We start from the raw sequence: 6,000 nt of genomic DNA, 5'->3' as shown, positions 1-6,000 counted from the left end.
ATTTTTTTGTAATGTAGAATTTCTTTTAATCTTTTTTCTTATTCTTTCTTACCGCCATTGCCGACCCCCTCCGCCCGTGGCTGGACATTTAACTTGAGACCTCGACTTTAATATGCTTTGACGTCTTTAATGTTATATATATAATAAAGATTGGGCAGTCAACCTCAAACAATTGCCCAAATATTTCTTGACAAGAGCAAAACGAGATCTCATGTAACACGAGTGGTTCCTCGTCCTTTTCTCTCGAGTATGAACACTTTCTTTTCCTTTTTCTTCCCAACGCATTTCGCATACATGTTGATTTCTGTGCGCACTCGACTTTCAAGAAAAAGCCAAGCCATTTAAAAGTTGAAAATTCGTGGGCCATATTGTTTTTATCTATTCCAGTCTCGAATTATTCTTTTGATTAGTGGGTTTTAAATTTTGGTGTAATTGAACTTTCAGCTACGCTATGTTCTTCAGAAAAATAAAGTACGAGAGAGAGAGAGATACTTGAACGTAGGAGGATTGGCGGGCCATTCTTCCATGTACTTTTCAAGGGGGTGACAATGGAGGCTGTGAGAGTCTCTCCACTCGTGAACCTTCTCTTTCTTCTCATTGAAACTGGTGGACAGTCTCATCGTCTTCGTAGGATCCTCCGAATAAAGTTTCATCTTCTCTTCCCCCGGCAGGCGGAAGAACTCCGCTGCCACCTCTTGCATCCTCTCGACCACTTCCGTCGATACTCCATGGTTAATCACCTAATTAAAACCATGACAACCGGAAGTCTATATATTACTAGACGATGAAAGTACGATATCTTTTTAAATCTTGCTTACATCACATCATTTATCTCACGTAAGATGTTCAATACTATATTATTAAAGTGTGTGTAATATATTAATTAGCATATTCAAAGCAGCCTTCGTTAGGGCGTTGCGTGTTGGACGAATAACCGTGAGACAGGGCACGTGTAGTACAAGCATAGGGGAGTAGCGTCGAGAATAAGTTCCAGGTGCAAAATGATCAAATGATAGGGCCATGGTCCAACTAATCAAGATACCGTTCTCTTGAGGACTTTCTTTTGAAAAGCAGAACTTTCTTTTTTGAAAAGCTTAAGTCTATAGGTGAAGTAGATCCCATGCACACGTGGTCAAGTCCAAATTATGTATTGGTGAGACAACTCTTCAACTAACCCTTTAACGAAGCGGATGAAAGATCACAAATGAGCTTCACCTGGAAGAAACCGTAAACTCTGCAAGCATCCCCGACTTGATGAACGACTCGGGACCTGTCGTTGCAGCCTAAGTCGATGATCGGGACGTGCTCGAAGGCAGACACTTCGGAGAGGCGGGGACGCTCGGATTCCGGCCTCACGTAGCTTCTTGGCAACCTGGTGAACCGAGTCCCACCGGATATGACTTTAGCTTCCATGCGCAAACTAAATGATCCACGGCACCACAGAAACAGACAAAATGTGTGGAGGGTTTAAATTTTCTGCCCCTTTTTGGGTTTGTGGGTATGACAGGCTTTGGTGAGCTTCCGAGAAGATGAGCACTTTGAGGTGCTACAGACGTGCGTATATTAATAGAGCAGCGGCGGCCACCAGCTTGTTGCGAAATTACAAAAATGACCTAGCCCGAAATGAGATTGACTGAGCCACTTCGGTGGCGGAATACAAGGGACTTGAAATTAATGCCCTAATGAAGGCTGCTGTGAATATGCTATTTAATATATTACATACTTTAATAATATGAAAAGCTGTCGAGTATCTCGCGTAGTATAAATGATGTGATATAAGCAAGCTTTAAAAAAATATCATATTCTCATCATCGTCTGATTTGGGACTTCGGGTTGTCATGATTTTAATAAAGTGATTAACCACGGAGTATAGACGGAAGCGGTGAAGAGGTTGCAATTGGTGGGTACCAGAGCTTTAGTGAGCTTCCCAGAAGATAAGCATTTTGAGGTCCCACAGACGTGCGTATATTAATAGAGCAGCAGCGGCCAGCAGCTTGTTGTCGAAATTACAAAAATGACGTAGCCCGAAATGAGATTGACTGAGCCACTTCGGTGGAGGAATACATGGGACTTGAAATTCGTGTCCCGCCTTGCGAACTTTATGTGATATAAGCAAGCTTTAAAAAGATATCATATTCTTATCATCTAGTAATGATACATATAAATACCTGAAAATTCTGATTTGGGACTTCGGGTTGTCAAGATTTTAATGAAGTGATTAACCATGGAGTATCGACGGAAGCGGTGAAGAGGATGCAAGAGGTGGGTATGAGAGCTTTAGTGAGCTTCCGAGAAGATAAGCATTTTGTGGTGCCACAGACGTGCGTATATTAATAGAGCAGCAGCGGCCAGCAGCTTGTTGTGGAAATTGCGTATATTAATAAGCTAAACCCGTGCTGACGAATAACCAACCCGCAATGAATAGGGAAGGTATAGTAATACTATGAATAACCCAGTATCGAATACTGGTAATAATATCAGCAAAAGAACGTTCTCCCGTGCTTCCAGACATGCTGAGCTCCACATATTCTTGTACAGTTAAAGGGGGGATCGATTCCATAAAAGATGATATCAAAATGGAAATTCACTGAAGTTCCATCCTTGTTAGATCGTCAAGGAGCTAAATATTTTTTTATTAGTGTCAATTCAATCTTAAATTTTTTATAAGTACTAATTAAATCATAATTTTTTTTTTTTTATGATTTATCAATATTGCTCATTTTGCTAATTTTGATTGGAAATTGATGATGTGAATATTTGTCATTTTATGTGGCGTGAGTAGATGTGGACAAATTGTACATTTTAAAATTTTTTTTTTTTTTTTTTTTTTTTTTTTTTTTTTATAACTCTGCTCGATCATCATTGGTCACAAGCAAGGGCCACGATGCTCTTGCTGGCAATAGGCGAGGATCACAACGTCTCCTAGATCTAGGTGAGGGCCCCATGCCCTTGCCTATGGTTGATAAGGGTGCGGAGGCCCAAGCTTGTGATTGATAAGGAGCGGAGGCCCACACTTGTGGCTAACAAGGGGTGGACGACCTCACCTAGACCTCCCTTGTGGCTAGCAAGGATTGGTTGGCAACCTCATTGGCCCATGGCTAGGGAAAAAAAGAAAGGAAAAAAATAATTAAAAAAAAAAGTAATGTAAAATTAAAAAATAAATAAATTATTCATATTAGTGCTAATCATGTTATACAAAATGAGCAATGTCCATGTCAGTGATTTTGGAAAATTGATTGGATGGATTATATTGAGAAATCATTAAAATATTTATAACTCAATTGACACAATTTGCGACAAAAAAATTGACACCATTGAAGGTTTAAGACTGAATTAATACAAATATAATAGAGTTATGGCTTTTTAAGTATTTTTCTCCCAAGTCAATTATTACGAGATAAATTCAAAAGGACCGGCATAATCTTAAAATCGACTCCTAGCTACTACATTTATGTTCTACACCATCCAAATGTTCGTTACTAACCTCTTGCCGTGTCATGGACGATCACTTGACACGCCTTAGATCCGAAGAGGTAGCTTTAGTCTGGTCAGGAAAGCTCGTCCAGAATATATGAAAACATGACCAGAATATTAAGGAGTATTTTCAGCAAAGAGACAAAAAGGAAAAAGATTTGCACGGACTGTGCTGTCTCTACGTGCTTTTTTCTATTGTCCAAGTCACTTTCGGTCCACGACTTGGACCTGGGTGGAGAGAAAAGGTCGTTTTGCGTCGAATAGAAGTTAAAGAAGAGATAAGCCGGTGCTTTTGGGTCAAATGAATCAGGTAATGAATTGTGTAGACGGCAGATGAATAGTCTATGTTGAAACTCGCGTCGGATTGCGATCGGCTCGAGAGAATCCAGATTAGCGTGTCCAGCAGTGTATCAATAGAGCAACGGCGGCCAGCAGCTTGTTGTCGAAATTACAAAAATGACCTAGCCCGAAATGAGATTGACTGAGCCACTTCGGTGGCGTAATACAAGGGGCTTGTAATTCGTGAAGCGCTTTGCGAAATTTATGTACGGCTGTATTCTCATCATTCCAGGGTTGATGCTTGGAATATTCGATTTGTAAAGTGGATGCGCGTATGGTTTGATGCATCTGCTTTCGTTTCTCGGTCGCTGTATAAATCATATCTAGACAAATGCATGTACCTGGAAAAATGACCATGCTTTTGAACTTTTCTTGATCTAGGTCAAACAGATTTGACTTTATTTAAAGCAAAAAAAAACCATTTTCTTAAAGAAAATTACTTAAAAAGTCCTAAACTTATTATACTTGTGTCAATTCAGTTTCGAATCTTTCAATTTGGCTAATGATGCATTCGTTTCACGAAAAATGAGTGATTTGGAAAACATTTCCCAAAAAATAATTGATTGTAAATGAATAGAAACCATTTTTTATCTCCCTGAAAAATAGTTAAGTGTGGATTGTTATTGATGATTGAAACATTTTCCATTGATAATTTTTCTAAACAATATAAGTAACTATTTTTTTGAAAAATGTTTTTTCGAATCACTCACGTTTTGTGAAATGAACGCTAAACCCTTTGATAATTTGCCAATTTAATCCTTTCAGCCAATTCTCACTAGAAATCGGTGTTGTGATTCCGGTTGTGCCACATAAGATTCCCGATGCTACAATTTTAATACTTGTTTAAAATTATATATTTTTTCTTTTTCTTTTTCTTTTTCTTACCAAATCCAACCAAGGTCACCGGCTGACCCTTGTTGGTCACATGCAAGGCCCGGCACCTAACCACAGACAAGGGCCTCATAGTCGTTGCTACGTATGGGCGAGGGTTGCTAGCATTGGGCTAGTTTAGAAGGAAAAAAAGGAAAAAGAAAGAAAGTAAAAAGGTAAAAGAGAAGAAAAAATAAAATAAATTTAAGAAATCGTTTTATAAAAAAAACTATAAAAAAATTGGCCATGTTAGTGCCGGCCATCCTAAGCCGACATAGACGGCTAATATTCACATCAGAATTTCAACCAAAATTAATCGGAATGACTATATTAGCAAATTGTTAAAAGTTTTATAATTTAATTGGCATAAATTTAATAGATTTAAGATTTTTTCGATAATTATCTAACTTCTTCAATCATTGGTAAACTAGTGGCTGCTGATTTGATACGCTTTTATAACCGGAAATAGTAAAGAAGAGGAGATAGGGTACAATGAAGGTAGGATTGAGCGGACAAATTAAGGTGCTAACTTTTAATTACATTACCTAATGAAGTGATAGGGTAGGAATTTTTTTTTTGGTAAACGATGGGATTGGAATTTAGGTACACGGTGGGACCTGCTTTGTAGAATGCTCGATTATATATATGTTTTTCAATTCTCCACAAGTTAGGCAAGTAAATACGAGGGAAAATTCCAAAAAAAAAATATAAAATATATTTTATATTTGTCAATTCATTCACGAATATTTTAATTTGGTCAATTCAGTCGTAAATCTTTTGATAATTTGCTAATGTAGTCTATTCAGTTAATTTTGTTCGAAGGTTAATAGCGTGCATGTCAGCTTGTCTTTTATGGCACGACCAATGTTGACATGAATTTTTTTTAAAATTTTTGAAATTTTTTTTTTTATTAATTGTTTCCTTTATTTTCTTTTTTTTGTTCTTTTTTGTTTTTTTAATTGTTAAGGACTAGTTAGTGGTTGGTGATTATTGGTCAAGGCCTGGTGACCCTTGTCAGCCACTAGGCGAGGGCGGTGACCCTTGCGTGACCGGCGATGACTTACAACCTTTGCTCAGAACTAGGTGAGAGCTACAATCATTGCTGTGGTTGGCAACAACCTCGCGGCCTTCATTGACCATGTGCAAGGGTAGCGAGCCCTCACTAGCCACTAGGAGCTTTGAGTGAGGGCCGCAAGCCCTCGCCAAGTGGCTTGCGGGAATCATAGGGCCTAGGTCGTTGGCTGGTGGCCCCTACCAGCCCCTTAACAATAAAAAGAAGAAGAAAAAATAACAAAAATTCAGAATACTTAAAAAAAT

This window comes from Eucalyptus grandis, chromosome 11 (genome assembly GCF_016545825.1).
Source record: "Eucalyptus grandis isolate ANBG69807.140 chromosome 11, ASM1654582v1, whole genome shotgun sequence".
Classification (NCBI taxonomy): Eukaryota; Viridiplantae; Streptophyta; class Magnoliopsida; order Myrtales; family Myrtaceae; genus Eucalyptus; species Eucalyptus grandis.
This window is presented reverse-complemented; position numbering follows the sequence as displayed.